Here is a 26,368-nt window from a genome sequence, read left to right on the forward strand (position 1 = left end):
AGAATAAAAAAGATAATTTTTATTACCGAGTAACATTTATTCCAATATGAACAGCCTTCATTCATTCATTTATTCATTAAGCATTACTAACCACATACTACTGTGTGCTTGGTTGATGAAGATCAGCAATGCATACAAGGTTTAGTATTGCAGTATATGATAGCATGATGGGGGGCCTTCTGTCTTACATACTTTTTCCACAATCCAAGAAGATGTCTAAGGGAGCATGGTCATGAGTTGGTGTTTCAAAAAAAAGCACCAGCACAAAGGCATATAAGGTAAGGAAATGGCTCCAAAAATGGAAAATTTGAGGCTACAGGTCTCAAAAGGACTAGAAAATGGGGAAAATGGTTTGACAATGACCTTCCTAGTGTTTTCAAGTTGAGCTTTTTAGAAAAATGGTTGAGTTTGTGTTATACAATTTGTTTTAAAAAGAACACTAGACTGGTATGAGAGTTTTTTCTATAGTTTCATAGAAAAAAAAAGTTAAATGCAGAAATATTTGTCGGAAGATGAAGCAAGACTTAACCAGCCAATGAGAGGTTTACAACTCTGCTCATAAGCATCAATAGTACTCTATGTCTACCAAAAACCTAACTATGTAGCCTAGCATTTAAGGATCGTCACTGCTGGGACCCAGGCTCCTTTTCAACACACCTTCAACAATGCCACAATTTGTCAGAAACCATGAGCTCCACTCAGGCTTTTGTCTGTGAGTTATATGTTCTCTGTTTCCCTCTTCTTTTCACACATTATCTTGTGGCTTAGAATGTCTGTTCTCTTTATGCCATACTGTCCAGATTCTGTACATGCTTTAAGGCCTTGTACCTATTTAAGAAGACCTGTCTTGTCTCTCCAACTGAATATATTGTTTCCCTTCCATGACACCATTTTCTACTTCAACGATAGTTTTCTTTAAGCCTGTCTTCCCTTTTCTGTTAGACTATAAACCCTTCAACAGTAACACCCAGGTGTAATTTCTCTAGGAATTCTTTTCACAGCCTTGCAGAGTGCCTTCTACATAAACAAAACTCAGAAATATTTGTTGAATGAATGAATGACTGTCCAGGCAGAGCGAGGCAGAAAAGTCCCAAAGAAAACATAGGATTTGAAAAAATTCCAAGGTACTATTTTAGAGGATTAAAAAAGAACTGAGGGGCGCCTGGGTGGCTCAGTCGGTTAGCCTCCAACTTCAGTTCAGGTCAGATCTCACGTTCATGGGCTCAAGCCCAGCGTCAGGCTCTGTGCTGGCAGCTCAGAGCCTGGAGCCTGCTTCTGGTTCTGTGTCTCCTTCTCTCTCTGCCCCTCCCCATCTCATGCTCTGTCTTTCTCTGTATCAAAAATAAAATAAAAACATTAAAAATTTTTAAAAAATTGAAATGGGAAAATCATATGCAGAAGCACATAAAAGAAAAGATGTAGGTTTTACTACCCATTCCTTCATTTATTTACTCAACAAATGTGTTTAAGCATCAAGTAGCCTAGGGGGAAATTCAGGAACTGAGCATAATAGAGTAAATGGCATGAATGGGTTCATCCCATGTGTTATGAAAGTATACATTAGCAGGGAGTGCTTCCCAAAGGAGACAGTCTCAAAGCGGAGACCTAGAGAAATAGTAGGAATATACCAGATTAAGAATAGAGGGAAGGTAAATAAGGCCCCGAGAACATATGCATAGACTATGAAGCATTTAGAGACTACAAGTTTAGTTTGATCGCAGGTGAAGTGTGGACAAGTGGAAGAAGGGACCAGGGAGGCAAGTCAAAGCAAGTGCTTGAGAGCTTTCAACGGGACGTTTATGTAGCATGTTTTATAATCTGTAGATAATATAAAAAATTATTAGGACAGAATCAAGATTGTCAAAGTTTTACTGGAGGGGATTTTTCATATACTCATATTCAGAGGTTACAGTCTAAAGACAAGAAGATGTCCCAAACTAAATCAGGTGGGAACTTTGTGCTAAAAGTGGAGAAATGGCCACTGCCTCTCAGTCTTCCCAACCATTTATCACTTAATGCCACATCTGTTTAGATGAGGGTCAAAAGAGCAGCTCTGCAGTTGCACATGTCCAGTATGCTGCCTGCATTTTTATCCTGAATGTTGAGGATCTGTGACAAGTCAGACAAGAGCAAAGCTACAGTTGGCGATTGTACTATTAAATCCTCAAAAGAACCAATAAGCCATTAATAGTCCCCAAATGAAGGGATCATATAAATTATTTATTTACTAAACAGAATTAACTATTTCTAAGCATCTTAAAGGCACCTATTTAACATAAAAATAAGTTGTTGCTTATCAGTTTATTCTGTCCTGTTTAGTAAATTGAGTCTGTTGAAGCCCAGGCCTATGCAAAGATTCAGCATAGTTCTAACAACTCTATCTATTAGAAGGTTATAACACTAGAATTTCTCTTTCACACCTATGTAGATAGCCTGAGGTTTCATTGAAATCTGCTTAATTTTCTTCAACAAATGAGATACTTCATCTGAGTGATTAGGGAGGATCAGAATGTCTACGATGCAGTACATTTTTGGTTTGTTTGTTAAAACACAATTATGTCATGTAACCCCGATAGTCTTTTGAAAAGGAGATTCATCCACACAGAACAGGAGACATGGTTATGCAAGGTCAGTTTCCACTCACTTTAAACAAAAACAAGTGGCTTCTTTCTTTCTCACCAGCTAATGTATTATAAAAGAATCCTTTTTAAGGATTTCAAAATTGGAGCACCTGGATGGCTCGGTCAGTTAAGGCCTAACTTCGGCTCAGGTCATGATCTTACAGTTTGTGAGTTCAAGTCCCGTGTCAGGCTCTGTGCTAATAGCTCAGAGCCCGTAGTCTGCTTCGGATTCTGTCGTTCCTTCTCTCTCTGCACCTCCCCTACTTGTTCTCTCTCTCTCTCTCTCTCTCTCTCTCTCTCTCTCTCTTTCTCTCTCTCAAAAATAAATACATATTAAAAAATATTAAAAGACTTCAAAATTCAAGGGAAACAAAATTATACAAGTTGCGCTTTTACAGTACTAATTCATTTCTGCCAAATGTTATTCTGGGGAAACTAGAGTTTCCCTTTTATGTGCACGAGAAAAAGTTAAGAACTCTCCAACCATCTATATGAGGCCCCATAGGTTTTTTAGAGAGAATATATGGTCCCCATATATTCAGCAGATAAAAGGAGTAAGTGGCTTTCTAAATTCATAAGGGCCACCCCACAAGTCATTAAGAGATGATCAGATAAACAATTCTTGTTGTGGAAGCACAAATATTTGAGGTGGGAGGGAAGTGGGAGTGGACCACACCCCCAGTGTTCAAAGATACAGACAAATTTTAGTAGCATCTGACTTTTCTCAGTGAACTGATAGCCATTGAAACCAAATAATTTATCCCTAGTATCTGTCCAAAAAGGAGGGATAAATTCCAAATGAATCACAAATGCTATACTTCTTCATCCTTGGTAGACACTGAAACATGTTGAAGGAAATAATATAAAATGCAAAACACAAATCTTATGTGGACACTGACCTATTGAATCTGTGCTTGGAATAAATCTAGGTCTTGGTTTCCCTGTACTACCCCTTGGGAAACTGTGACTCTCCATGTTTTTAAAATACTCAGAAAAGTTACTAAAATTACAGTGTTAAAGCATCGTGACCCAGTTAGCATGACTATTTGACTTTTCTCATAACAAAGTATTAAGAGAAATAAATAACCTAAGGGTTAGGAGAATTATTTTATTAAGGGCTGAAAGCTGGTAAAATTAATGATACATTAAAATTCCAGAAATCTGTGCTATTTGGAGCAGGGCAGGGAGCCATTTGCTCTGGCGAAGTGATAAAGAAGAAGTTCATTATGAAGATTTCCTCTGGTTCCTACTCATCAGGCATTTTGTCATTCCAAACCATAAATCCACCAATTGATTAGTGACTTTCATACAGAAGTCGAGAGTGCAAAATACTTCTTCCAAAGTTGTTTAAATGAAACAAAATTCAAACAGAAGTGGAATTCAAGGAACTCTATCATGATTTAAAATGCAGGATGGAACTTCACAATGGCAGACCAAATTTGGCAAGGACCCAGATTTGCTATTGCTCATTGACCCAAATCACCCAGGCTGCTTCTGTCTGCTGCAAGGCTCAGAACCTGCCTGCCCTGACAACTTAGTAAAGGTGTCTGTGTAAGCACAGCAGAGGCTAAAGGCGAAAGAGGATATTATAATGACGCTTTAAAATAATCTCTTAAAGATTAGGTACAAAATATAAAAACTGGAGAAACATAAATGAAGGAATTAAAACACAAAAGTAAATGTTGATACACATTCATGTATGTATTCTTGGTTAATAAATGCTCTCGTCCATTTTTAAATCATCTAGATTGTTGATTTTTTTTACATTCAAAAGTCCAATAAAGAAAAATTTTATAAATAAGCTAGTATATAAATGTGATGTCAAGGAGCATATATATTTTTCTTCATATATTTACTTTGCTTATCAGATTTAGAAAATAAGAGAGTCCTCTGGGCTATTGAAGGTACAATATTTCAAACCCTATTCAATTGAATTTTTACTGGTTTTCTAAATTCATCGGGAAAGTACCAATTTCAGAGGATAATAAAGGACCAAGTCTCAATGAACTGGTCAAACCCTAGCCTTAATATTAGAAGCAGAATTTATTAGAAAAATAAATTTTAGTCTATGTCCATACTACCCTGAACGTGCCCGATCTCATCAGAAAAATAAATTTTAACTGTAGGAAATGTAGTAAACTCTTTGTGTGTATATCTTAGTGCTGACTGATATGCAAAGCATAAGTTTCTAATACTGAAAAATACCCAATTTTCAGAATTCAAATGAGGACCTACAATGTTATTGTTGAAATCAAAAATTTCAGTCTCTAGTTCATCAACTGAAAATGGAGGTTTTACCTTTAAAGTTTTAATAAATGTATCAAGAAAGATCACATTTCACTATTCCCTGGCCACATGGTAGTGAATCTTGACTTTCAAGATAGCAAAGGATGGTCTAGCCATATCTAAGTATAGAAGAAAAATATCTGAGGGAAAAGGCAAACTTATACTTAATTTGACTAATCAGAACAGTACAATCAGGGACTAAAATGTCAATCAGTGGCATAAAAGAGTCACAAAATGGTCATCCATTAGTCTCTGCAAAAGTCACACTCCTTTTAGGTCAAAGTACAGTTTTTATTGTCAATTTTCAGGAAGAAATGTAAAGATAGCAAAGTTGGTTAAGAACTACTTTTTTTTTTAAACGAAAGGATTAAATGAGTGAAATTAGGAAAGATGAAAGCAATGGTGTTTTTAGAGAACAGTATTTGAACAGAATTTCCTTGCTTACTCTTTTCAGGCATATATAGCAGGCTGACTTTTGGTAATGCCATATGGTAATTCTCTGGGCATACAGAGGATAAAATCAGATAAAATAGGTTTCTCTGAAGGTTGAATAGTTTGGTTTGCAAAGAAGGAAGAATTTCTTAACTAGTCAGAATACTAGAAAGGTTGATGAGTTAAGTTGCAAAATATCTGTCTAGGAGGTCTTTGAAAAAAAATACACGACTCCATTCTGGAATATTCAAATTTTATCTCTTAATAATTACAAGTTGGATAAATTCCATAGTTCTTAAGGTTTATGGTCCAGTATTTATAAATATTTATTTACTTTACTAACTATATTTGCTAACATCCCCATTACTCCCACAGATACAAAATAAAACATATTTCCTAAAGCATAGATTTCTGAAGGAGTCTGCCCTCTCCTTAATATCTATAGGTGTATCCCCAATAAAATAATACAACGTGTAATACCCAATCTCCAGTATAATTAGCCACCTATTATTTTAACTTTTTAACTTTCCTTTTAGTAAGCATGGCTACAAGGTAAGTGGACTACCTGAGGCTAATTGCTGTTTCTCAAATGCATTCTGCTTCTCTTGACACCATTGCCAATGCTTTTAACACTATTTATCTCATCTCTGCTGCTGAAAGTGTTGTCCTTTAAGATTCAAGATAGTATATGCCATGTCCTGCTCTGGACTAGAAGCATATAATCTAATCTCTCTAGATCATAATCTACCTGTAGACATAGGCTGTCTCCCCCACAGTGTCTGGCATGGTCACTATCCCTGAATGGCCCTCACTGAACTATTTTCCTTAAACTAGGCTGGACCAATAGCTGGAGCTTTGTGTCAAACTCAAACCAGCTAGGCTTATCTCTGCAACACACAAGTCCCCAAATCTGACTATTTACAAGCCCACACTTCAGCTAATTTCTTATCCTGGGTTTGGAGTTGGGCTTCCTCTCTTATACCAAACTTGTTGCAGAGGTCCTGAGGGCCCTCAGAGCAACAGGTGGTTTTCTTCCCAAACACAATCAGTATGCTGATCAGCCTAACCCCCTATGTGGGGCCTCAGTTCTGGGGTGACAATCGAGGTGCAATTCCCACTCTCAAGGGACAACTTGGCAGATGTGGCCTCATAACATTTCTTTGGGAACATATTTATTAAGCACCTACCACATGTCAAACGCTGAGCCATATTCTAAGGGTAATTTAGTGAACAAGTAGTCATTGACATTGTACTTGGGATGGAGATGGACAAAAAACAAAATAAATAAGTTACAAAGTAAGGGTGAAAATCGTAAGCGCTGGCTAAGTGGGAAAAAAGGCACAGAGTATAGGTAGAGGTGGAAAGTGGCAGGAGGTAGAAAAAAAATTTTCAATTTAAATAGTAGGGGAAGGAAATCAATATTTGAGTGAAGACTTTAAGAAACAATTCCTCTGACATGAGATTCCTGTTGAAAAGGCACCAAATTTCACCCTCCTTGTAGGATCTTCTGTACCCTTCCTGCCACATTGCTGTTTGCTATGTGATAGTGATCTGGCCTCAGACTCCAATGAGAGCATAGTGCCCAGAGCAGTGCAAGATTCTGTCTGCAGGATATTCTTGAGTTCTGAAATACAGGGAGAAAGAGTAAAACCAAAGAGTCCTTTTTTTGGTGCACTGGCAACAAACACAGTGATGTTCATTACTTAGAACTCTCCCCAGGGAGTAAGCGTGATTAAATAGCCCCAGTTTACTAAAATGATCAGGCTTCAACACCAAATACACATGTCAGCCAGTTGGCATCCCATTTTTGTAGTGTTTCACGAGCATCTTTAGCGAAGCTAACAATGTAGGCCCGGATTGCTTTCTCCCTAGAGACGCTACACATCTCTCCAACTTGCTGTGTGCACATTGATTTCAAAAGGAGCTTCGTACTCACAAGAAAAACACAGAGGGCTTAATATGTGACCCATGGTTTTTATAGCCACACTATTAAAAAAAAAAGGGAAGAAACTCAAAGCATTTTCACATTTTCACATTGACAGGAATTGGCTGTTTTGACCAGGGAAAGTCATGGCATAGGATTTTTTAGATAAATTAACAGAATGAAAGTGCTAAATTAAAATTGCAACATTGATTTCCTTTTTAGCTCAGCTGTGCATTATATAAAAGGGTCAGAGGCAGGATTTATTATGGGGGATGAGTCTCTGTCGTCCACTAAGATAGACCAGCGTATAAAATAAAGTTGTCCATTTCAGACACCCTTTGTCTCCAAGGAAAGCTGTCTAGGAGGCCCACGGGTGGCAAAGGCACTGAAAGGAAATGGAAATTGATAATCGGTCCTGTTAGGCTGATTCTCTGCATGTTCAATTCATATCCTTTTGAAAAGAAGAGATTAAGATGAAACCTCATTGAGGAATACACATTTTGAAGAAAATAGAAACAAAGGTTCTACGAGGCTATTTCAGTCGGTGTCAAATGTGAGAACAAGGCGACGCAAACTTATATGAAGAAAGGGCATTAACAAAATCCCCAGACAAAGAAGAAGCTAATAGCAAATATATGCAGCCGCCTTTGTGGATGCTCACAGGAGAAGTGGTACAACTTGATTTACAAAGGACCTGGATAATTATTTGTTACTTGGAGCCAACCCTGCTTCTCCCTCTGCAGAGGGCGGGCACTGACCATCTGCGTGTCTTAGTTTTGCTTTTGTCTGGATGAGAATTAGCCACATTTTTGTGTCTGGTAAGCTTTGCATGAAGAGATGTTTGAAGCACTGGCTTTGTTTTGTTTTAAATCTTTAAACTGTTCCCTCAGCTTCAGTCAGAGGATTATTGCACATTTAACCACAAATAAATTGAAATATCAGCTGAAGAGAGCGCATGTTGCTCACTGACGGAATAATGGACGGCAGGTGGTAGAGGGTTTTGTTTTCAGAAAAGCACAGGAGGCTAGAAGTGACAAGAGTGATTCTGAGAGAGGGCTGAAACTGTCAGGATGGAGTCATGGGGGTCAGTAGTTCCTGAGCTGACCTTTTTAAACAAACCCTGAGAGGACCTTTCCCTGCATCCTCACAGCAGTAGAGCATTCATGCCAGAAAGGTTGCCCCTCCCTCCAGATATTGAGAGTTTGAACAAAAAGCATATTTTCTATGAGAGGGCCCATGTTCAACGCTTCACTCACAGTAGCATGACACTCCCTCTCCTGTCAGCCCGTGACACACGATCCTAACTCCTCACCTGCTCCGGCACACACACTAGCATTTGAGCTATCCCTTTACACCTTTCCGCGGCCTTTGATACCATCTTTCTGTCAAATCATGGAAGTTGAGGGGCTCAGCAGCAGAGCAGGACACTGGGTGTACTAATTTCCATGTCATTGCCTTGAATGGTGTTCTAGCACAGAGCTCTTCCCCAGAACTCTTACCTGGCTTTTGGGGACACACTGAGAGCCGAAATGGGTTGTCATGGCATAAAATTCATGCCCTAATGTTTGTGAGCCAGAGTCATAGAGTGCACAGCATAAGACTTTCTTTTCAGACACTGTTCTGTCTGGCCTCTATTGCATCGTTGGAAATCACCAAAAGCAATGTACCTGGTGTGCCCTTCGTACTGAAGACATTTTGTTCAAAATAGGCCAGTAGCTGAAGGCAAGGACCTTTTATCCCCAAAGCCTGGGAAAAACAATGAGAGTTTTCTGCCTTCATCACTAAATAATATTATATTATTCATCTTCCCGTTAAAAAATGTCTTAAATGATGATAGAGAGAGCTCATCTTACATTATGAGGTGTCCGAGATGGGAGCGGCACTCCTCGCTCAGGACAACATGGAGTTACAGCACCTACATTTAGGAACTTCTTTCCCACCTGCAACCAACCCAGTCATTTTCTCACTACACTTGAATCCTCCAGTGACCTGGTATATGCCACTGAAATGTAAATCATTGAAAACAAACAAGGTTTTTAAAAGTTTTGAAGCAAATTTGACTCAAAACTTCAAATTAGGTTGTTTTTTTCCCCATGGTTTGGCTCTATGTATTTCTCTAATCTTTTGAAGAAGCAATAAGAGGAAATTTTGGTGACACATACCTAGGAAAAGACTTAATTTTTGAATCTGGCAGGAAAATAAATAATGTAAACAAAGAATCAGAACCTTAATCTCCAGAACTCCTTTTCAATCGACACAGCCATTTCCTGGCACCTAAGCAAACAGAGAAACTTTATAAATGTAACTCGTTATTGCTGGACCTAATTTTTGATGTCCTTCCCATCCCTGCCCCTTTTCAGAAGCCATGGAATCTAGTTTATAAGCATCTGTTATTAAAATATATTGTACATATATATAATATGTTATATTTTATATACATCAACACATGTATATTTAAATGGTCTATATGCTGGGAAGCCAAAGCTTCTGGCTTGAAAAAAAAAAGTTAAAAAGAAAGAGACATGGAAAAATCATCTAGGCAGAAGGTTAAGGTCAGGAGGGAAATAAAAGGGAAAAGAAAGAAGGTGTTTTCACAATGGAACCCGAAGATTATAAAGAAAGTTCAGGATGCCCAGAGAAGGGAAGGTCAGCCTGGACTGGGGGAGGAGGTGGTAGATCTACCAAGAATATGCTCTTTTCCTGGGTATTGGCAAGGTCTATTTAGGAATAACCAAAAGAGAAAAGAAAAAAAGACAACTGAAACAAAGAGAGACATGTGAAAAGAAAAGACCAATGAATAGATAAAATTATCATTACAGTTCAAAAAAGGAGACTCTATTCTATATAAGAATGAAAACACAATTGTAATCTCAGAGAAGAGAATTATAGAATAAAGTGTTATGCCTAACTCTTCGGCAATAAAGTCTAGAGGGAGGAGGTAATTTCTTATCAAATATAAATTGCCAAAAATTTGAAAATATATAACCAATAATCATCTAAAGAATTGGAAAGCAAAATTTAAAATTCACCATTCAAAAGATAACAGGAACAAGTAGTTTTACAGCTGAATAGCTGATAGTTTTGTCAGAGTTTCTGTGTTATTTTAAAAAATTCCAGCTTTTAAAAAGATATAGAAAACTCCCTAATCAATTTATGAAGCTTGATCAACTTTACTACCAAAACTAGATAGTACTGCAGTAAAAATATATATATATAAACCATTTTCCACTTAGGAATAAAAACGTAAAACTGTAAACCAAATAATATTAAAATTGAATCTTTGATATTATAATGAAACTAAAGCCCCACGCAACAGATCCATATAATGGATTAATTTTGTCTTCTAATCTTCTCTTTATTAACTCGTAGGATGTGGATAAACCCCAGTATATTCTAGGTTGAATCAGTATATGAGAAAGGTAACAGTGCATGACCTGGCTTCCTCTAGGTGTCCTCTGCAATTATATAGCAATAATAAAGCTTTCACCTGTGATTCTGAAGTAATCTTTTAGTGAAGACTGTTCAGGAAAAAGTCTTTGTTCATCCATACATTCATATATACAGTCCTTGAAAGCATCAAATAAATGAGTGACTCTTGATGATGATAAGGCATTCAATCAATAAAGGTTTTATTTGGGAAACCTGTACTGTTAGCACATTGAACCTGTCATTATACTGGTTTTATTTGGGAAACCTGTACTGTTAGCACATTGAACCTGTCATTATACTGCTTTTTATCTTAGGGGGACTTAAGTTTTTGTTCAAGCATCTGCTAGGATAGATATTAGAAGACAATAACCCACATCCGTAATCCATCCACACTACAAAACATTGCAGGAAAGAGGCTATGTTCAGAAATGAATTCTGTGAGAAGAATTACCCATTTGTCTCATTTCACACTGGCTGTATATACATCCAGGCCTCCTAAATTGGTGTCTCAGTAAGACACGCCATGGCTGCCCTTTACAAGGTATCCAAGATACACTCAATTTGGGTCTCCTCACTGAATAGTGAGTCAGCTAGAGAGATCAATGCCTAAAGAATTGTGGGTGCTCATAAGCATTGGTTTAACTTAATTGGATCATTCAGACAGATTATCCAGGCTTTCAAATCGCTGTACTTCTCCTTTCCATATACTAACATGTGTACAACTGAAACCACTGATTTAAAAATCATTACATAGTGCGGAGCTCTGTCTATTAGGTTAAGTGAATATACCTTACCTTTAGGGCTATCTTCAGAAAAACAGTTAAACTTCAAGGTCCACAATAATTTAGAGTACTGAACTAGATAACCACCCTAAAGACACGCTGACAGAAGCAATGCATTACCTAAACGGAGGTTTCTAAAACTTGCTGTTAGAATCTAAGCATCCATGGACAACACTGATAGCGGTCCTTTGTCGCACAGTTTTACTCTTCAGACACCCCTTTGTCATTGGTTAGCTCTAACTAGACCCAGGTCCAGCAGGAAAGTTCATGCACACCAGATGCACCGGGGCTTTAAGTTGCTACTGTTTTCCCTTCTCTAATGAAAAGTTGTCCTGAACCAAGTTGTACCCGTGACAGGCCGGCAGCATGAAATTTTATTTGTGCTATATTTCAGGCTTCCTGTTCTGAGTCAGCATCTTCTCCCTGGCTTCATCATGTACAGAAAGATTCTATGGAGAAAAGCTAATTTAATGCATAGAGGTCTTCTATTTTAGTTTGGTCAAACAAACAAGCAATGCATGTTTTAACAGTGTCAACCACTTTCCTTTTAAGAAGCTGAACATCTTTTTCATACAGTACTGTAGCCTCTGGGTTTAGAGGCCTTACATATCAATCTTGTGGAAGGCATTCCTTGTGTACATTCATACTTGCCAAATATGACTATGGTTCTGCTTCTAGTTTGAAAATACTCCCTTCACCCAGTTCATCTGAGGTGAGAGATGGAAATATCAGAAACCAAGCATGGACTTTCACCATCTGGACTTTCAGTCACTATCATGAGTATGAACTTAAACACACTATCTTGATAAAATCCATGTTGTATGAATACTACTCCAAACCACATTAATGCAGAGCAATAAGGTGACTGCACATAGATACCTGGTAATGTGTGCTTCACAACCAAGATAAATTCTGGAAGAAAAGTGTATTCCTGTTAGAAATGTCCATAAGAGGCACATGTACACTTGTTGACTGTATTGCTGGGGTAGGAGATGTCAGTTTAGCAATGAGCAAAGCATTTGGGGGAATAGAAGGAAGCTGTTTGGAGCAGCATGTAGAGGACAAGTTATCACATCCCCTGTTAACGTCTTCCCTTTGCCATCAGACCATTTCCATAAAGAGCTTGCAGACCTGCTCCAGAAAGGGTTCATAACATGGACTTCAAACAAAGACATTCAGTGATCTGTGTCATCAAACGCACCTGTCCTCGGGATTTTACTGCTCCCCAGGCTTGGTTTCCTTTTTGTTCAAAGGGGACAAATGACTCTGAATTGAGAGACTGTCAGGAAGAGGAGCTGCAATAGTACAAATCATTCATATGAATACCCATTTGTAAATGCTTATGAAGTAGACATTACCTTTATGGGCCTTAAAATTTTGTAAAATCCCACCTTCCACTCTCTCTCACCAACTGTTCTTTACAGAACTTCTAACTCCTTATAGATACCTTATTTTTCCAATGTCAGGGTATTTGCTGCCCACTCTAATCTATATATAGTCTTTGTTTCATATTTTTACAAATTGGTTTCATTATCTTAGTAAAACTTCTCCGATACTCACTGACTTCCTCTTATAAAGACTGGGTTATGAAAGACATTCAGCAGCCAATCAAAAATGCTCTTTATGGGGCACCTGGGTAACTCATTTGGTTAAGTGTTTGACTTCAGCTCAGGCCATGATCTCGTGGCTCGTGGGTTCGAGCCCCGTATGGGGCTTTGTGCTGACAGCTCAGCGCCTGGAACCTGCTTCAGATTCTGTGCCTTCCTCTCTCTGCCCTTCCTCTGCTCATGCCTGTCTCTCTCTCTCCCAAAATAAATAAAACATTAAAAAAGTTTTTTTTCCCGCATTGAAAAGAATGTTCTTATTTAATCCACAAATGAACCAATCGGAACTTAGCGTGACAGTCACACTCAGCTTTGTAGCACTGCTCAGCTCTGTTCATGCTGTATGGAAGTACAGAGGATACTCTCCACCAAATAGCACTCTAGTGATGCAGTATTTTTAGGCTCAGGGATATTCAGAAAACTACAGTTGCTTGGGTAGCTCAACATTGCAGGGACAAAGTTTAATCTGTGTATTTGTGTATAAATATTTTCATATGCATATCTATCTAAATGTATATCTTCCTTGAGAGATATAAATGAAAAATAACTCAGTTTCCTAAAAGCTAACATTGGAGTTTTAATTCTTGGAAAGTTCACATTACAGCTTAATTCTTTGAGGTATGTTAATACACCAACTCCTCATAAGGATGGACATTTTGTCATAAATTCAGAAGTAAAAATCTATAACCTCAAATATATAGAATGCTTTTCTAGAGTGACTGAACATTTCTGATTTGATATGTATTTAAGCATATTTTAGAATTAGGCCTGAAGTGTGCTTAACATATATCTGTCAGTTTAGCTGTTATATATGCATTCTCTCACAGCTTAGATTTGCTTCATGGTTACCATTCCAAATTATGATTCAATGCTCAAATTAAAAAACAATAACAATAAGATAATGATTTTGGCCATAATAATAATTATAATTTTATTCCCACAAAGTTTTTGTAATATTTCCCATTAGTTTGCCTTTTAAGTCAATATTTTTTACAAACATTTTTCTGATATACATGTAAATGTGCTTACTATAGAAAATTAGCAAAAGACATAACTGTAAAAAAGATCACCTCTAATTCTCACTACTTGCAGATCCCAATTATGCATATGGGTAACTGTATACATATAAAAGGAATTTCTTAAATTATAACACTGAATATACTGCTCTAATTCTTTTTATTTCTCCTAAAAATGTATCATGCAGCAATTTCATATACTTCCTTTAATCCTATATATGATTTCCTTCTTAATAACCATCTAGGATTTTGAGAAATAAACACCAATTTAGCCAATCTCTTGCTTTGAATTTTTTAAATAATAAAATCAAAATCCATTATGATGAAAAAGCAGAGAACTTACTGCAGCCAGCTCTGGTCCTCAAGGATTTTCCTCTCAAACACAAAAGGCAAGACCATATGAAAGAAGCCAGAGCAGGAGAGGACCCCCAAGCCAGCAACCTTAATTCTGTGTGTTGACACAAAACACTGATGAAGGCAAGTGGACAGTGAGTCTCCCCAGATTGTCAAATGTGTAATAGAATACAGACCACTGTATAACTGGTAATAGCTTCTTTAGCCATAACGCAAAGACATCCCATTTACACAAGGGTCTTTTTTTCATTAGTGAATAGATTGCATTTAAATTGTAAACTTAGAAAGGAGAGGTAAAAGGATTACTGAGTGTGAGAGATGAATGAAGAAAAGCAGTAAAGCCTATGGATTCAGAAGGATAAGTCCCCCAGTTCATCTGACACAAGATGGATTACAATGTCTCTGAAGTGGGGGGCAGTTTACTTAGGAATTTAGCAGTAATTCGCATTTGTGGAACCCATTAGTGTCATCATATACACAATTCTATCACTGGATGACTAACAGGAATATACAGTATTTGCTTATGATTTTATAGATTCTAATAAAATATGACATTATCTTTTTGAATCATTCTTATTCAGGGAAAACCTACTTTCCTAGGACTTGGCTGACATAACACACATCAACCATTAAATGGCATAATGATGCTGTATCTTTTGACATTGTCTTGTGTATCTTTCTCCCTGTGGCTCATTCTGTCCTAGAAAAAGTATCTCTGAGGAGCAGTGCTTGAGTTAATCCCTGCATGCTGATCAATGGAAATTTTTCCTAGAAATAACTAAGTCTGTCAACTGCCCAGGTACTTAGCTCATGCAAAGACGTTCATACAAAAATTAAAGAGGTAAATCGTGCTCTTAAAAAGTAGTCCGAAATTATGGTTTTCTTTTAAGGAACAATGCTATTTGTGATATTTCCCCCTAGAAATCACCTTAGAAGACATAAATACAAATACATATTTTACATATTATTCTGTTTAAAAAATTGGCATTATCTAACTTGTAGAGGAGATATGGGGGGGGAAATGGAATTCAAGAAACAACAGACACCTATGCCAGAGGATTCAGATCTGGACTCAACCCAAATGAGAAGCATCCAGTGACTACTTCTCTCTGCCTCTTTCTCTCAGTTACTCACATTATTTTCTGGGGTAAAGCTGGAAATAAAACAATGTTTATTCCCTGCTTTTGTCTGATGATAATTTTGTTGCTGTTGTTTTATACTTCTGAAATTTGGATTCTTAGTTACAAATAGGATTTTAGGAAGGATGATGTAATTCTCCCAGAGCATTGCTTTTGGAAAAATGAAATACCATATCATGGCTACTATGAGAAAAAAGCTTAAAAGTGAGCCGGTAAGTATTCGAGAAACACAATGCATATCAATCATTCTAAGACATGCATTGTTTTTCAGGATATCTTGCAATTAATTTATCTTTAAATTAGCAGACTCTGAATGTTTAAAAGTTTTAGTAATATTTAAAAAATTATTCTGCTTATAATTTTCCTCTTATATACACAAAACAAGATGTGATAACATCTTTATTGTGATGAAATACAATTTTGTGTTTTCAATTTGTAGTAGATGAAGATAAAATTATTTATTTTGGGGGACTACTTGTAACAGGTATTCTAGTACATCAACACAGACTCTCAAACTCCACTAGACAGAGAAAAACACATTCTCTTGGAAAGATGGTTTACAAAAAAAATTTTAAGTCTCATCCTCATTCTGTTTAGAAAGTCACTTTCTAATGGGGCATTGGGCCAGGGTGGATTAATGAATTCCATAGATAATCCCTCAAACTCAATTTATTCATTTAATTCACTTCTTTCTCTACTACACATGTTCTCAAAGATTGATGGGTAACCAGATTAATTAATTTGTTACATATCCTTACCCTTCCTTTCTTAGAGTCAACAATGAATAAAATCCAAAGTCAGAAAAAAGAAATAGTGCAAAGATATCCCTAGTATGAATAACTACTTCTAAAAAGCAGAGAGCCTACTATGCTTTAAGTCTTTCAATAGAATCAAATATTAGATTCAAATATGGATGTCTTGCATGTGTTTGTATTTATGTGTGTATACACACATTAAGCACACACATATTTAATTGCATAGCTCTATGTATTTAAAAGGCTTTGGCCATAATGTTCTAAAAGAAGGCAAGAATGAACTTAAGAAGGCAAGAATGAACACATTGAAATTTCTTGCTGGGCTAATATAGATGAGGGGAAGAGTTATTGGGGTTTGCAGATTTATTTTAAATAATTTTTTAAATACCCACTGACCTACATTTATTGAAAGAAAAACAGTCAACTACAATTGTAATTGTTATCCTGTCAGGTATTTATTAATAGACAGGCGGCTGTCATCTTTGTTAAAATGCTCTAAGTTGACAGAATTTCATTTACATAAATGGGTGGAAAATCCTTTTCTTACTTGTCCAACAAACTGGAGACAAAGTGCCTGCCAATGTTTTAATTTCTTTTTCATGTTCTGGTTAGAGAGTGAGAAGAATGCTTTCACTCCACAGTGTCATGAATATGATAATCTATGGAAATCACGGAAAGCAGGTACTTAAGTTAAGCATATACTGTCCTATGGGAATCCCTGATGAATTCAAGTCTATTCTGTTTAGAGAAGATGTTGTTGCCTGTGAAGTGACAGACTGCCAGATGTTCATGAAGTAGCCCGGTAATGGGCTCAGATCTTGGCATCTCTCCCCAACCCCCACAGGTGACAGCATTTACTTCAGGCTACAGAGTGGTCTTTCCTTCATTCTTTAAGAACCAGTGTTTACATTTACTTCTCAACTATCAAATCTTCGTGTTCTTAATTTTACTTATTTCAACATGTGGAGCATAAAATTATATAACTATGTGAGCAATCCTTACTGTATAGAATGTATGCAGGCTAAATGTGAAATAAGCAAATTCTCTATCATGTAAAACATGCTTAATCCATTGACTTCCCTTATAATAGCTGGAAAAAATGATTTCCTGGAGGGAGGGGAATGTTTACTCTTAGCATATTAATCACATAGCAAACGTGCTAAAGCATATGTAAGTTGTTAATAGAAAACTATAGCACATTGAGGATTTCTATAATAATGATGTTGATGATAAGGACTAACATTTAATAAGTGCCTACTGTTTACCAAGCTCTGGCTTCATTTTATATACTTTGTAGAAATTATATAATCCTTACCACAACCCTATGAAATGTTATTCATATTTTATGAATGAGGCAACTGAGATCTTATTAAGATAAAACAAAATTTGACCAGGTCAAAAACCTCATAAACAATGGAATTAAGATTGAAAGCCAACATCAAAGCCTGAACTCTTTATCCTAAATATGCTGCTACTCATATATTCATTCATTTGAGAATGTACAGCAGGCCAGGTATTGTTCAAAGTTCTAGGGAAACATCAGTGAACAAATGTTATGAACGTGCTATTCTGGTAGCTCATATCTTCTAGAAAGGATGGACATAGAAAATAAATAAAGAAAGAATATGATGATTATCAAAAGGGAAATATACAAAGTATGATTTGGAGGCCCTACTTTCCATATAAAGGCCCTAACACTTGTTGAGAACAGCAAAAACACCAGTATGGTTGCAGTGTATTAAATTAGGAGGAGAGTGGTAAAAAATAAAATTAAAGAGGTAGGCAGGAGCCACATAAGCCTGCAGTCATTGCAAAGCTTTTGGATTTTATTTTAAGTACATTGGGAAATCATTGGAGAATTTTAAGCAGAGGAATGACATGTTCTCATTTCTATTTAAGGTAATTGCTCTGGCTACCATGTGGAGAGTACATTATAGCAAGTCAAAAGACAAAGTAGTTCAGATTAGTTAGGGGGCTACTGCAGTGTTCCTGGTGAGAGATGGTGGGGCCCTGGTCTAGAGCCATATCAGTAGGGATGGTGGGAAGTGGAGAGATTTAAGTAGTATGTTGAGAGTGGAGTGAATTGTGCTCAAGGATTGTATCTAGAGGTGAAGAGAAGAGGAAAAAATGAATCCAGAATAGCCCTAGATTTTTGACCTGAACAAATGGGTCAAGCAGTCATTCTGTAAACTAAAATAGGGAAGATTGGGGATATATTTGGAGTGAAATAACAAGGGATCTACTTAAGGCATGTTAAGTGTGAGATTGCTTTTCAACAGTTAATTAAATGGGTTAATTAAGTCACTGGATGTAAGAGTCTGGAGCTCAGTATAAAGAACAGAACTGGAGCTATAAATGTGAAAGCCATAGCTTAAATGATATTTAAAGCCATAAGACAAGATCAAATCATTTGGAAAGGGTATGCTGACAGAAGAGAAAAAAGAGTGTCTTAAGACTGAGCCTTGGATGTTCCAACCTGGTAAAGGAGATGTAGAAGTGATGTAGGGGGGAAAAAGTAGGATAGTATTTTAAGAAGGAGGGAGGGGTCCAGGTTGAATGCTACTGAGAGATAAAGTAAAATGACCGCAAAAGTGTGGCCATAAGATTTGCAAATAAAGGTTGTTTGCCCCATTGCCACGGCATTTGTGTGGCTGGGAAAAGAGGACAAATCTCTGGGAAGAATAACTGAGGAGCTGATAGGTGGTGAGGGTGGAAGAGCAGAAACTGTCAGCAGTGCCTGAGAGCCTGGGAGGGAAATAGGTAAAGGATAACACCTGGAAGTGGCTGCAGAGACAAAGAGTTGTCTTGTTTTGTGTGTTTGTCTTTAGGACGAGAGGGTTTGGAGCATGTTTGTGTGTGAACAGAAAAAATAAGAAAATGAGAGTGAATCATGGGGTGGTCAGAGATGAAAACTAAAGAATGGTCAGACGTATGCAATCCAGAGCTCTCAGTGGATCCTTTGAAAGAACCAGGACACTTCCCATCACAACAGAAGAAAAGATGAATGATGACAGCATGGATGGGGGGGATTTATAAAATTTAGAATAGAAAAATTAATTCAGTATTTTTACCCATAATGTGTGAGAAAGCTGAGGAGTGACAGCAGTAACACAGCAAGGCTTGTTGGCACTATTGCGTGCTCACTTGAGATTATAGTTATGAAGTTGGGGCAGGGAGCAATCATATTCTGCAGTGATCTTCAGTTTTCAAGTGTAAATATGGAACGACTGGATGATTGGGTTAAACATGGGCAAAGACGGGGCTTGGTGAGTACAAGAAAAGGTTAGAGGTTGTCATCTGAGAGGATTTGACCTTAAATGAGCAGATAAATATGTATCAATGAAAATTGTGATCGATGTTAAATATGTTTATAGAATTATTTATTTATGTTTAGTCCCATTACCTCACAAACTACTGTGAACTCCCTGAGGATAGGGATCATATCTTTGTTGCCCCCTTTTATGTCTTCAGTGCTTACCACATAGAATGAGTCTTTCATAAGAACACATTTTATTAGATCTTTTCCCTTGGTATCTCCTTCTAAAGCACCAAAAGCCATACAATAATCTTCCATGATATTTGAACGGCTCAGAAAGGACAAACAGCCAAACAGCTCAGAAAGGACGTGGCCAGTCAATGTAGAGGAGAAGGTACCAGGTTTGGAGGTGAGAGGCCTAGGTTTGAGTTTGCTCTGTCATTACTGTTAAATGGAACTGGGCCTTGTATGCTTGCCACATTTGTGGGCCTCAGGTTTCATCAATATTATAATAATTCTGTATTGTGGAAATTAAGTCAGATAATATACAAAAATAATTTCTAAAAGGGTAGGTACTATAACTATGTTATTTAGTTTTAGACTTTGGTTCTGATGCTTCTTGGGACATGTGATATTGAGCAACTGATTGATGTCTGATGATGCTCAGAAAACTATGTACTGATTATTTTGCTCCAAGCCTATTGGCTGGTTTCTTTGACAACTGTTTTCATTTTGTATTAGCCATTGCCAAACATGAGGCTTATCTTTATTATAGGCTATGGCAGTCAAGAGCAGGCGGTCTAAAGACCAGTAGCATAGACTACATGACCCTAGGGCCTACGTAAAGCCCACAAAAATCAAGTGAATCATTGTTTCCTGAAGCTTAACATTTGATTTAATACAATTGCCTAGTTCAATAAATGATATTTTTAATAAAATGATACCTTTTTAAGATCTATATCCTAAAAATTTTTTGGTTGATATTCTAGTTTTTGTTTGTTTTTGTTGTGTGATTTTTATGAACAGGAGAGTGAAATAGTTGGTCATTATTATTTTCCTGGCAGAACACGTTAAGAGAACCAGGAAAATACATAGAAATTATATGTGTTGTGCCCTAAGCCTTTGAATTCAAGGTAATTTTGTTGCGAATGTACCTAACAATATCTTACTACAACAAATGCTGTTCATCTATAGGATGTTGTTAAAATTTGAAGTAAGTGTTATTATGGGGGTTTGGTTTATGTAATATTATGGGTGAGGCCAAATATTACTTGTTTGGTTGTTAAGCATTAGAGTACTCTCATTCTTGCCAAGCATTGTGCATAGAGAGAATATTTCCTTTTTATTTACTTGTTTATTTGTTTGTTTGTTTATTTATTTATTTATTTAGAGAGAAAGCACATGAGCAGAGGAGGGACAGAGAGAGAGAATCCCAAGAAAATTTCATTCTTAGCACAGATCCTGATGTGGGTTCAATCCCACAACTGTGAGACCATGACTTGAACTAAAATCAAGAGTCAGACATTTAATCAACTGAGTCATCCAGGTGCCCCTCAAGATAACCTTTCTGAACATTTATTTTATGCAAAGTGTCAGCATTAAGCTGTGACCCCAATGAGATTAGCAGAAATTTCTTGTCAGCATAGCTTTTTGGTTGATGTTAATGCTTCATTCATTCATCAAATATTTAATTAAGGCCAACTGTGTATAAAGAAGTAAGGGAAAGATAAAACAGGTTGAAAAAGTATCCTGTCCTCAAAATGTTTATGATATCCTCAGAAAAATAAGAGAATGTACAAATAACATTACTATAGTTTAGAAAGTAATGAAGACGAAATAGAGAGGGAAATCCAAAATCTGTGAGGCAGTGACCTAGGTGTATACAGATAAGAATATTTTCTTCCAGATGTTTGCTAGTGTCCCCATGTCAGCATGCAGAAGCTATTGTTTATGGAGTGCTTTGCCACACATATAAAAGATTCTTTCCCATATTAAATACTACTAGTATGGTAATTAATTATCTTAGAAAATTCTTTCAACTAGAAACTTGTACTTCCTTTACTTTTCTCTCCAATATAAATCTCCTTTTAGCACTGAAACCTAAAACTTAACTTTTAAAATGATAATCATTTTTTCCAATGTGTCCTGAAAGTAACTCCTAATAGGGTTTTTGATTGGATCAAAATGTGGTATTTTACCTTTCAGGTAAAAAGGCTTAAAGCAGTCATCCTGGTGTTTCTGTGTAGGAAAATCTCAAGTATCATAGTGAATAAATATGGAAAAGACTGATTAATCTTCTACTCTTGCTCCAAATATAGCCTGAATCCTGAATGCTTTTATCATATTTATAGCAGTCCCATTTTCATCACCCCACTTTTCTGTTTTCCTTTGCTTTCATCCCGTTGTATGAAGTAATTTTTATTCCATTTTCCCTCCTTGGTTTTTGCCCTTGACATTCTATGCAATATTTAGCCATGAAAGTAGTAGCATTTTGAAGGTCAATTTCCAAGGCAAATTATTTCATCCAAGTCTTCCTAAGGCATTGGAAGGACTATAGCTTAGGAAGTCTTTCTTCATATGAGATCAGTATTTTGTGACATCTTAATAATGCAGAATACTCATTGCTTCCTAACTTTGTAAAGATGTAAAAAAATCATACATAAATACAAATTATGTTCACAATAATAAAATAACATTTAGGTTCTATACTGCTTTATAGTTTTCAAAATAGTAAAAGTATTTTAATAATCTATTAGTACCTTCCTATTTCAAACAGTTGTTATGAAGAACAAGTAGGCAGAATGGTCATTGTTGTCCCCATTTTACACAGATGAAAACTGAGGCCCACATAGGGTGAGTGACTTGTCTTAGAGACCAAGTGTGTTAATCTCTGCACCTGAAGACCAGTGATCGTTCTGTATTTGCAGTCGTTTAGTAGAAAGATTAATTTTCTTCCAACATCCTGCAACTTTCCATACTAAATAATACCACGCATGTGCTTATGATTTATTCTTACTGTCTTGGCAATTTCATGTCTGACATCACTAATCTCCACTTCTAATATGAATGTGATTGGTTTTGCATAGGAAGTGCCTTCGGTGAGTTGTAACCAAACCAAATTATGTAAAGATAATTACAGTGAAGCATTAATTGTGATCTGTATAGACTCTTTGATTTATACAAATTATAATAGTCTTCATTTTAAAACTATTTTATTTATTGTAATCATCTATACAGATTTTATTATTTCACAATGAGAAGATAGTGAAGATATTTGTGGTTGTACCTTCCACCAGTAAAGCCTCAAATAGTTCATGAACTCACCCAACTTTGGGAATTTGATAAACATTCATATTTTACAGCTTAAAAAGACTCAGCTTGTTCTATAAATAGGAGGCAAAGAGTTATAATTCGTGACTTAGTCCAATATTTCATCCACCGACTGTGGATGTGACGTGAATAAGACTGTGAATGCGATACCACCTGGTCATAAACCCTGAGGATTTCTAGCTGTGAGCTGGAAAACAGAACAAAACATGTCACTGGAAGGACCCTATAAATGATCTGGTCCAATCCCCTCATTTTACAGATGAGGAAACTGAGGCTCAGAAGAGTCCTAGGTCCCACAGGTCACAAAACAAGCAGATTATCAGGACTAAGATCAGAGCTCCATCTCCTAACTCTGAAGTGCTATTTTCAGTATTACCTCCCCCAGAAAGATGCCTCCCATGGGGCACTGCTTCTGGAGAATGAAGTATATTAAATTCACATTTGGCTGCTAATCATTTTCTCAGCAGCTCTATGGTATTTCATTAACTGCCGCATGTAACACTCTGGCCTTTCACCTGTATTAACTTGAGCTCATTAAACTTGAGGCCAATAATAAACAGAACTGAACTAACACAGATATTTTGCATCGTGTGTGTTCAGCATTTTTTTTAAATGGTATCTACCATGTGAAACATTTTTCTCTTCATGGGTTTGTGGAATGGGAAAAAACAGGAAGCACAGATTTCAAGGAAAGTATTATATGTGTAGTATGCCTATTTATATCCATCAAAGATATAGTAAATACTTGTCTTATACAAAGCTTTGTAAGGATGATAAAGAAACGTGAGTGACAGCACAGCAGAGGGTCTGGGCATCTGGCAGACAGGGATTTGAATCCTGGCTCTGCCATTTTTTTCTCAATTTATTTATTTTTAGAGAGGGAGAGGAGAGAGAGATGGGGAGAGCAGCAGAGGGAGAGAGCTCACACTTAGCGAGGAGTCCAAAACAGCGCTCATTCCTGCCACCCTGAGATCATGACGTAAGCCAAAGTCAAGAGTCGTCCCACTGACTGAGCCATCTAAGCAATGCCATTTATTAGTGGTGAGAATTGGAACAAGTTGCTTAGCCTTTCTGTAACTGTTTTCTCATCTGTAAAATGGGACAAGAGCAATACGCACCCCACAGGGTTGCAATAAAGAACCGATAATGTACTCATGTGCTTTGCAAAGGGCCTGATGTAGAGCAGTGATCAATAAATGTGCTGATTTTGATGAAGATGGTGATGGCAATGCAATTCCTTCCTTCATAGAACTTTTAATCACCTCTCATTACAGCTGTTGTTGAGGAAGTTGATTTTCCCCAAGTCTTCTCCCCACTTCATCTTTTCTACAGAATAAAAGCAAGCATCCTCCAGAGGGCCTATTTAACCCTTCCCAGTTTTCCCACCAACATTATTTCATGTGCATTTTGACTGAGAAGCAAAACTCTTTTGCAGCTCACAGATTATGCAGCCACCAGTTAACACAAGTCCTTATGTGATTTTTGAAAGTGTTTGAGATTCTGACTGAGCAAGGGATGGTGAGAGAGGAGGGGCCATTTGAGGAAAGAAGAGCTGCAAAGAGGTAGAGAGAGGGGTCTGTCCGAGAAGGGTTCTGGGTCAGAAAGAATGACAGCTGGGTGGCTTTGGCAGAAGTCACTGTCAGAGAAGGGATGAAGCAGTCGGAGGGCATTGTGGGAGTAAAGACCACTGTTGGACTGTTGGGGTAGGGTGCATGGTCATTATTTGTTCTCTATTTTCCAGAATACCATAGACTCTTAAAACAAAACCAAACAGAATGTTATAGGTCATCTATACTTTACGGCTTCTGCCAGAATCCCATCTCCCAACATTCTGGATCATTATCTTCTCTCTGCCACAAATATCCTCCCGCAAACCACCCTTCGTTCTGTCACCATAGGGACTGACACATACTTTCAACGATCCAGTATTTCCCTACATCCTAAAGAACAAACATCCAAACTGCTTTGCCCAGAACTCAGAGCCCTGCATAGATTTCCCAGCTCTCTTCACTGCTATTCCCCAGTCACATGCCGTATTTTAGCTTTATTAGAATGAGCTCATTCTGTGTTTTTTTTAAACTTTCACGCTTTTACTCATCCATTCGTTTATCTCTCTCATCTCTTTCCAGCACTACATACTGTTTCTCCCTTTTATAATCTTTCACCACAGTTTAAATTCCTCCTTCACTAGAAAGTCTTCCTGAACCTCTTAGCTGGAATTAATTGTTCATTTGGATCAGGGTTGCATCAAACTGTTTGTGCATCTCTTCCTCTACTTATCCTCTTCTCCCTTAAAACTACCTACAGAACCCAGATGTCAGCTGAAATCACCCAGTTTCGTCCTTCTGGAAATTGCTACAAAATCCCTGGAGATTATGTTCTCTAGGTCACTTCCGGCTATAAATTCCCCCTCTCATTGAATTCTGCATCTCCTTCAATCTTACTTCTTGTTGGTTCCTATTCTTTGAGCTATATGCCAACCCAACCATGAAACTCAAGCCTATTTTTGCTGATTTTCTTCCAAATTTCTCTCTAAGGCATATAAGTATGTAGGAGACTGATTTAAGTTTTAAGGGTTGGAGAGGAGAATTTCAATTGCAGCAACACAAACAGCTTGAAATTGAATATTAGCTCTTCCTCTTTATAAAAGTCCTCCAGCCCTCATACCATCAGGCTCTGCTTCCTTTCTGTCCCTCCCTCTTCCTTTTCTTTTTGCTTCTTTTTTCCCCCTTCTCATCTCTCTTCTCCCCCTGCTTCAAAATTCTGCATTCCTTATGCATAGTGGTTTGGCCATTTCTTTGTTTTCGTTTCTCCTAAATCATGCCACAGGGCATAATCTCCCAAACTCCAAGCTAAAGGTACTATTGTAAAAGTTATGGCTTTGGGGCGCCTGGGTGGATCACTCAGTTAAGCAGTTAAGCCTCCAACTTGGGCTCAGGTCAAGATCTCACAGTTTGTGGGTTTGAGCCCCACATGGGGCTCTGTGCTGACAGCTCAGAGCCTGGAGCCTGCTTCAGATTCTGTGTCTCCCTCTCTCTCTGCCCCTCCTCTGCTCGCTCTCTGTCTGTCTCTGTCAAAAATAAATAAACATTTTTTTTTTAATTTAAGTTACTGCTTTGAACGGTGAAGTTTATTGCTGCAGAGGAAGCTGATAGGCCTCATTTAAATATTTCAGGGGAAAATAATAACTTTCTCACCTCACTTTCAAAGACTATGAGTCAGTCTTCTTCCCAAGGCCATAAACTGCTTTTAAAAAGAACCACCTCCTACTTGTCTCTGTGGCCCCAGCACCTGCACAGCACATGGCCAAAAGCAGGTCTTACCTCCTTCATCCTCTGTTAGCATTCCCTTAATGTTAGATTTTCTTCTCTTGATTGACTTTCATGCTGATGTTATCTCCTCACAACAGAATGTGCTCTGCTCCCCCTTCACAGAGGAAG

General features: G+C 37.3%; 1 protein-coding gene and 1 pseudogene across 1 annotated transcript in view; one reads left to right on the forward strand and one right to left on the reverse strand.

Annotated features, from left to right (window-relative positions):
* The window catches only part of DPYD (dihydropyrimidine dehydrogenase), an 806,753-nt gene that overhangs the window by 747,512 nt on the left and 32,873 nt on the right, over positions 1 to 26,368 (forward strand). The gene's annotated exons all lie outside the window — the stretch shown is intronic.
* Positions 11,766 to 12,625, reverse strand: LOC115299285 (annotated as a pseudogene).

The sequence above is a fragment of the Suricata suricatta genome, chromosome 8 (genome assembly GCF_006229205.1).
Source record: "Suricata suricatta isolate VVHF042 chromosome 8, meerkat_22Aug2017_6uvM2_HiC, whole genome shotgun sequence".
Classification (NCBI taxonomy): Eukaryota; Metazoa; Chordata; class Mammalia; order Carnivora; family Herpestidae; genus Suricata; species Suricata suricatta.